This window comes from Scyliorhinus torazame, chromosome 15 (assembly GCF_047496885.1).
Source record: "Scyliorhinus torazame isolate Kashiwa2021f chromosome 15, sScyTor2.1, whole genome shotgun sequence".
NCBI lineage: Eukaryota > Metazoa > Chordata > Chondrichthyes > Carcharhiniformes > Scyliorhinidae > Scyliorhinus > Scyliorhinus torazame.
Window position 1 is genome coordinate 147,290,882 of NC_092721.1, and position 8,726 is coordinate 147,299,607.

Sequence of the window (8,726 nt, forward strand, 5' to 3'; positions counted from 1 at the left end):
AGGCATGAATTTAGGCCCGATTAAATTTGGGTATTTTAAATTCAAGAATTCACCCGATTAAATTGGATATCCTAAATTAAAGAATTGGGCATTTTAAAATCATACTGCAGTCAAACCACAGGCAGGCTATTGGAATTCAGACTTGACCAAAGTCAAATACACAACCAACAGACAAGCTGCCAGAACATGTCTGGGCCTGTCCCATCAAAGATCATTGCACTCTACTGAGACCCAGCAGGAGATCATCGCACCACATTGAAATGCACCGGCCTATTGTTAGAAACCCAGATCAGGCCAGACTTTCTGTCACCCAGAGTTTCTGCCGTAACCTTACATGGCAACAGGTTACATGCAAGCGACACCATGGAGATGGACACCTGGGGGCAGGCCGTGGTGTCCTGTCAGGCAGTCATCAAGAAACCCACTGAGTATTGGGAAAAGCGGGGAGAGAGGAGGATAAAGGCACACATCTCAGACACACCAGCAGCAAAGACTAGATGTGCGAGGTGCCCTTGACCAGACCTGACCAGACCAGACCAGACCAGAAGGAAGAGACCGCCAGCGAGAACCACCTTTGTGAAGACGGGCAAGAGGAATTTCAGCAATCAGATCCACAGCCTGCCAAGCCATCTTTACAGGTAGTATATTTGAATCTGGGTTATCCTCTTGTTTTATGTAGGTATTTTAAGGGTTAATAGTGTTATTATTGGGCAGCATGGTGGCGCAGTGGGTTAGCCCTGCTGCCGCAGGGCACCGAGGTCTCCCTGTGTTTGTGTGGATTTTGCCCCCACAACCCAAAAGATGTGCAGGCTAGATGGATTAACGTACTAAAATTGCATCTTAATTGGAACAAATTAATTGGGTACTCTAAATTTATTTTTAAAATTTTTTTTTAAGTGTTATTATTAATAAACTTATTGAACCTTTACTTGTATTTGTCCTTTGACTATCTTATAACTAAGGGCACCTGAACATAGAACATAGAGTGCAGAAGGAGGCCATTCGGCCCATCGCATCTACACCGACCCACTTAAGCCCTTACTTCCACCCTATCCCCCTAGCCCAATAACCCCTCCTCACCTTTTTGGTCACTAAGGGCAATTTATCATGGCCAATCTACCTAACCTGCACGTCTTTGGACCATGGGAAGAAACCAGAGCACCCAGAGGAAACCCACGCAGACACGGGGGAGAACCTGCAGACTCCGCACAGACAGTGACCCAGCGGGGAATCGAACCTGGGACCCTGGCCCTGTAAAGCCACAGTGCTATCCACTTGTGCTACCGTGCTGCCCTGGGTAAAACTTTGATATAATGGTAGAAGTATCTGAGATTTAGCACAGTGTTTTTCAAACTTTTTTTCCGGGGACCCATTTTTACCAACCGGCCGACCTTCGCAACCCACGCCGGCTGACATTCGTGACCCACAATTTTCTCTTATCTTTAATGCGAGAGGTGACCCTTCTTGGTCTTCACGATCTCACTCCAATCAGATTCATAGGAAAAGAGGGCTATGCACATATCGGGTGCAGGATTCAGCCGGTTCCTTTGTGTCGTCTTCATCTTTGTGAGGACGGAAAATCCAACCTCGCACATGTAGGTCGTTGTGAAGGGCAAAAGAAACAAAATGCTTGTTTTTACTCAGCTCTGGATACTCCTCAGATACATTACTCCAGAATGCTGACAGCCTCGTTGACTTGTGCCGTGTTTTTAATGCGCTGTAACAGCTGAGGCGCAGAAGCTCAGTTTCTTCATTTGGAGTCAGCTGCAAGTTAAGAAACGCAAAGGGATTTTTCACCTCTCTCAAAATCTTAAACTTCTCCTCTGGAAAGTAGCGACCAAAATTGTTGATCAGTGCAGCCAGGTGCAACTGAATAAGGCTTGCCAGTCCATTTACAGTTTCCTTATGTGTCGAAGCAGTGTGGGAAACATGTAGTAATTTTGGCTTTGCACTCGCAATTGCCAAACTTTCAATGTCTTTTGGAAAGCTTCGATTTCTTCACAGTGCCGAAAGCAATCATCATCCTTCCCTTGCAATTTGAGGTTCAGTTCATTTAGAATTGAAAAGATGTCTGCAAGGTAAGACATTGCTAGCATCCAAGTTTCATCAGCAAACATATCAGCCAGAGAGGACAATTTCTTGAGGAGGAAAGCGTGGATTTCGTACCTCAGTTCGTAAGCTCTGAGTAGCACCCGACCCCTTGACAGCCAACGCACTTCTGTGTGGAACAATAGATGTGTGTGCTCAGCCCCCATCTCGGAACAGAGTGTCAAAAAGCCTGGTATTGAGTGGGTTGTGTTTAATGAAATTGACAACTTTCAGAATTCCTTTCAACGCCACTTCAAGATCGGATGAAATTGCTTTCGATGCGAGTGCCTCATGGTGAATAAAATAATGATTCCAAACAATGCCCTGACCAGCTGCCTCCTTAATCCTTACTGTTTTTCCCAGTCATATTGGCTTCTCCATCACCTGTGATTCCTCTGCAACGAACCCAGTTGAGACTGCACTTTCCAACCACAAAACTATTCACTGCTTCAAAAATTTCTGCGCCAGTCGTGTGGGTTGGTAAGGTCAGTTAGCACAGCAAATCTTCAACAAATTCATTGTGCCAAACATATCTAACATAAACTTGCAAGGTTGCACAATCTGAAACATCTGTACTTGCATCCAGTTGTATTGAGAACTCCTGCACTGATTTTCAACAAAAATTAAGCTGGGCTTCTAAAATCTCAGCAATATCACAAATTTGGCGAGTCACTGTGTTAACACTAAGTGGGATGCATTTCACTTTTTCAACGAACTTCTCGTCTATGACCGTACACGGTGGCGCAGGGGGTTAGTCCTGCTGCCTCACGGCACCGAGGTCCCAGGTTCGATCCCGCCTCTGGGTCACTGTCCGTGTGGAGTTTGCACATTCTTCCCGTGTTTGTGTGGGTTTCGCCCCCACAACCCAAAAGATGTGCAGGTTAGGGGCAGCAAGGTGGTGCAGTGGTAGCACTGCAGTCTCATGGCGTCGAGGTCCCAGGTTCGATCCCGGCTCTGGGTCACTGTCCGTGTGGAGTTTGCACATTCTCCCTGTGTTTGTGTGGGTTTCGCCCCCACAACCCAAAGATGTGCAAGGTAGGTGGATTGAACATGTTAAATTGACGCTTAATTGAAAAAAATGAATTGGGTACTCTAAATTAAGAAAAAAGATGTGCAGGTTAGGTGGATTGGCCACGCTAAATTGCCCCTAAATTGCCCCAACAATATCTACTGCTGCAGGAAGAATTAATGTCTCTGCTACAGTGTGGGGAATTTTCTCATTAGCCACATGGTAAGCTACCATGTAAGAGGCTAATTGTACTTTGTCGTTCAATGTAACATTTCTGCTGAGGACTTCAGCTGACGATTTAAGTTCTCGTTGCATCCTTTGAAAAAAGTCAAGAGGTTTGTCCTCATCTCAAATGCCTTTGAAGTTTTGAGGGTTTTAGACTTTCATTTGCCAGCACTTCCCTGCATTTAACACACATGGGCCTTGCATCCTGATTTGCATTGGCACAATTAATAAATCCATATATTAAAAAATTGTCTTTATACTGCTTTGTGTCTGATGTCAGCTTCTTAATGGGCTGTTCACCAGAGGCCCTGGAGCTCACACCAGCACTGCTTTGTCCTCCTGTGGATTCTCCTGAACAGCTCACGCCAACACTGCTTTGACCTGCTGTGGATTCTCCTGAACAGCTCACGCCAACACTGCTTTGTCCTGCTGTGGATTCTCCTGAGCCACTCTCTCCAGCAGGTTTAGTTGTGAAATCCTGGCCCGTTTGTGTCTCTGGCCCTCTCTTCCTTATAACAAAACGATTCATTTTAAATTTTACTTGTTTGCTGCTGACAAAATGGAGGAATTGCAATCGCGCCCAAAGCACGTGACGTCAGCATTCGGGGCGTGTGACCTGCTCTCTGCCTCGCTTCAGGCAGGAAGATTACAATGAATTAAAAACAAAAATCTTCTCCTGCGTCAGCGCGCTTGGTTCTGCGCATGTGCACCGATGAGCGGGCATGCATGCGCAGTGCGCCCCCATTTTTATATCTGGTCGCAGCTCTCATTTTTAAAGCCACCCGCAGCTGGCATTGTTAAAAGCCAGCTGCTGTGGCTGTTGCGCGTGAATTCCCGCGATCGGGAACACCTCGATGGACGGCTCCGCGACTCTCCTGACACCCGCCCACGACCCACCTGCGGGTCACGACCCCCACTTTGAAAATGCCTGATTTAGCAGATACACCAACACTTAAAGGCAATTTAGCATGGACAATCCACCTAACCTGCACATTTTTGGACCGTGGGAGGAACCCTCAGCACCCAAAGAAAACCCACGCAGGCACGGGGAGGAAGTGCGAACTCCACACAGTTACCCGAGGCCGAAATTGATGCTGTCAGACCTGCTGAGATTGTCCAGCGTTTATGTTTCAGATTCCAGCATCCACAGTAATTTGCCTTTTTCATTGAACACATTACAGCTACCGAACATAGGAAGTCTATTTAGACTTGAAGAAAGCTTTGTGATATAATCTATATGAAAGATGTTTAATTAAATTAAAAGTCACGAGAATCCAAGTTAGAATTATGAACCGGAGAAAAGCTGGTTACAAGAGTATGGTATAGAGAACCCGTAAGCAATTTAGCTCGGAGTTATAGCATTGACCAAACCACACTGGACTCTATTGTGTTTGATTCTGGTCACAATGTGGAAAAAATGTGTGCAGCATTAGACAAGGTACAGAGCGATATAATTTAAATTGATTCAAATTGTAAAGTGACTGAGCTATGGTACAAGTTTGAGGAGTTTAAAGAGAAGAAATCTTAAGTTATTTACTTAAAGAATGAAGCCACACGATTCCATACTTTAAAGCAGAAGATTTTTATTATACAAGAGTCAAACAATGCAAACTTACTAACTTAGTTAATTACCCAAAGTCAACATTAGTTAAGCATGAATTAATTAACAGGCAAAGTGTGGTCAATTGTAAACTGTAAATTACATATTAAATGACAAATACAACTAGGCCAGATCTTACAAATTAGCTCAGCATACTACACAGGATGCATGTCATCAAACTTCGTCACAAAGTCCTTCAAAATTCTGTCTTCCTTATAAAGACTTTCATCTTCCCTTCTTCTAGGATTTCAACTGAACCCCAGCCAACAGCAGCGCTCAATCAACCCAAGTTCCACGAGTATGGTCTTCACCAAAAAGGGCACATGTCTGCGGAACCTCCTTATTTAGTCTAATTGGCACAGATCCACCAATGTCGAGTAACAGAAACAGCTGCAACAACTGTGTATTTACAAGGGCAGCACGTGGCGCAGTGGGTTAGCCCTGCTGCCTCACAGCGCCGAGGTCCCAGGTTCGATCCCGGCTCTGTGTCACTGTCCGTGTGGAGTTTGCACATTCTCCCCATGTTTGCGTGGGTTTCGCCCCCACAACCTAAAAATGTGCAGGCTAGGTGGATTGGCCACGCTAAATTGACTCTTAATTGGAAAAAATGAATTGGGTACTCTAAATTTATTTTTTAAAAGTACAAAAAAAACCTGTGTATTTACTCAGCTAGATCTAGCCTCAGTTTTGTTCAGTCTGCCTGTACTGCAGTACTGAACTAATCAAGGATTGAGTGAGCTCTGATGGTTCTGGCTCCTTTCATATAGATTCAACCAGAAGTTTTGATTTCCATTCAGTTGGGGGACATTGGGGGTTTAAACTCCTCTGGGTGCCATTTGCGTAATAAGTAGGTTAACTCCAGTAATATAATACAAATAGAAATTTACCATGAAAATGTTGATAGTACTGTAAAAGGCACTTTCAGAAGAATTTTAAATCTTAGAAGAAGCAAATACTTTATAAACGCTGTAACCATAAGATTTTTAAAAAACATTGACATAATGTTACAAATCAGGATAATATGGATTGTGGTGTTACATGCTAGTTTCCTTAGCAACTGGGAGGGTCAGTTTTATTCCTCAGTTACATTTTTCGATTTCCCTTTTCAATTAGGGTCGATCTCAAAAAATATATGCATTGAAACCACACACTGAGCTCAGACCCTTTCCCCATCTTCAACTCGCAATAAATATTTGAATTAGCCTCCCATCTTGGCAGCACGTGGCACAGTGGTTATAGCACTGCAGCCTACGCCGCTGAGGACCCGGGTTCAAATCCCGGCCCTGGGTCACTGTCCGTGTGGAGTTTGCACATACTCCCCCTGTCTGTATGGGTTTCACCCCCACAACCCAAAGATATGTAGGTTAGGTGGATTGGCCACGCTAAATTGCCCCATAATTGGAAAAAAAAAATAATTGGGTACTCTAAATTTATAACAAAAAAATAAACTAATTAATTTGTTTGACATGTTGCTGGATGTATAGCTGATATTGAGGGCAAATTATATTTATCAGGATTTTAGACATTGGGGGTTTAAACTCCTCTGGGTGCCATTTGCATAATAAGTAGGTTAACTCCAGTAATATAATACAAATAGAAATTTACCATGAAAATGTTAATAGTACTCTAAAATAAGCAAATACTTTAAAAACATCGACATAATGTTACAAATCAGGATAATATAGATTGTGGTGTTACATGCCTGCTGATCAAAATTGTGATGTTACATGACTGCTGATCTAAATTGTGATGTTACATGACCGCTGATCTAAATTGTGATGTTACATGACCGCTGATCTAAATTGTGATGTTACATGACCGCTGATCTAAATTGTGATGTTACATGACCGCTGATCTAAATTGTGATGTTACATGACCGCTGATCTAAATTGTGATGTTACATGACCGCTGATCTAAATTGTGATATTACATGACCGCTGATCTATATTAGTTCCTGATTAAACAACACCATGATTTTAAAATTCTTTCATTGTTTTAAAGTTACTCCATGCCCCCTTACCCATGTCTCTCTCTCTAATCACCTCCAGCCACACAGCTTTCTTGTGTTCCATCAATTCTGGTCTCCTGAGCACTCCTGATTTTAATTCCACCACCATTTGGTGGCTGTGTCTTCCGTTGCCTGGGTCATAAATTCTGGAATTCCTTCTCCACATCTCTGTCTCTCTCTACCTCGCTTTCTTGTTTTAAGTCTCTCCTGAAAGCCTAGCTCTTTAACCAAGCTTTTGGTCATCTGGTCCATGTAGCCACCTGGGTTGGCCACTTCCCGACTTAAAATGGAGGTCCGCAAAGACTACAGGGAAATTCAGCCAACACAGGCAAAAACTAGCAAGTGCAGAAATCCTGTGTATTAGAACTTGCAAACGCCCAGACAGCACTGAAACTCACAGCCATCTGCATACTAATGAGCGATCCCCAGGAACAATCAAAACATTTAAGGTGAATAAGGCCAAGCCAGACTCCTCGGCGCCAGCAGGAACCAAGACAAAGGAAGGCCAACGGACACTCAGGGACCGCCCAGCGGTCAGGGAACAACTCCCGTATTGGAGAATTCGATCCAAGTGATCGTAACGTAGTCCAATCACTTGGAACCAGGTACGGGGTCTGCCCAAAGGGGCGGGAAGCCCCTGGGGACTATAAAATAGAGTCCCCAAGTTCAAATCATCCTTCTTGGCAGGGTCACTCAGCAACTCGAATCCACCCTTGAGAGTGAACTGCCTAAGCTGCCGCATCAACCAAGTAAGTCTCCAGTCAACGCACGCTACGAGATAGGCGCTTCTAGCTACCAGTCCATACCAGCTTTGAATCCTGCAGACTCAGATCGAACGAAAGGCCATTTGTTCTCCTGACCTGGTGGGCCAATCCCGAAGCTATGTATAGGCCTTTTAGTGATAGAGAATAGTCTAGAAAGTAGAGTTTATGCATGAGTAGTGATTTACTGTGTATAATAAATGTGTTTTGATTTGAATCTTACTAATTGGTGTGTTGAATAATTGATCAGTATTTGAACTTGAACCTCGTGGCGGTATCATAAAGATACCTGGCGACTCTAGAGCAAAGGTTATAGAAACAGAGCAAATTAAGTAAAGATACAACAGGCAACATTTAAGAGCCAACCAAAAGTTAGCAACACCCAACATCTTTGGTGTCAAATGTTTGTTTGATAATGCTTGTAAAGCACCGTGGAATATTTTGATAGTTTAAAAGTGCCATATAAATGCAAGTTGTTGTTATTGTATTGATGTCCAAGCGCTTTTCACCATTTTACTTTGGTCAAGTAATTTATCTTCACTTTTGTGCCTTACCAATCATTACTGACTTTCCCTCAGGAAATGGAGCAAACGAAAATGAAAAAATGAAAATCGCTTATTGTCATAAGTAGGCTTCAAATGAAGGTAAATCTCAGATAAAAAAATCTTCTGTTGGAAGAAGAGTCCTTTCGGCTTCCATGGGTTTTCGCCTTTTGTAATTTTTTGTTAATATATTGTAAAGTCACCACAGTCCCAGATGACCATAGGCTGTTTTCCCCTTCAGAAGGAAGAGGAAGAGCTGTCTGGTGGTGATTTAACCTGCGGGCCATCACACCTCAGGTGAGGGGCAAAGTTGAGAAGGTGGGGCCTTCATGAATAACCTCAGCCAGTACAGGAATTGAACCTGCGCTGCTGGCCTCGCTCTGTACCACAATCACAAACCAGCTGCCCAGCCAACTGAGCTAATCTGGCCCCTTAATATATTAGAAAATAACCATCAGTGACATAATCCATTCCATAACTACATTATGTCTGT

General features: G+C 43.6%; 1 long non-coding RNA gene across 1 annotated transcript; it reads left to right on the forward strand.

The window, feature by feature from the left end:
* Positions 1-327: 327 nt before the first annotated feature.
* Positions 328-6,904, forward strand: LOC140391437 (uncharacterized). Its single transcript, XR_011935069.1, has 2 exons — positions 328-638; positions 5,167-6,904. It is a non-coding gene; the product is annotated as an uncharacterized lncRNA (long non-coding RNA).
* The last annotated feature ends 1,822 nt before the right edge of the window (positions 6,905-8,726 follow it).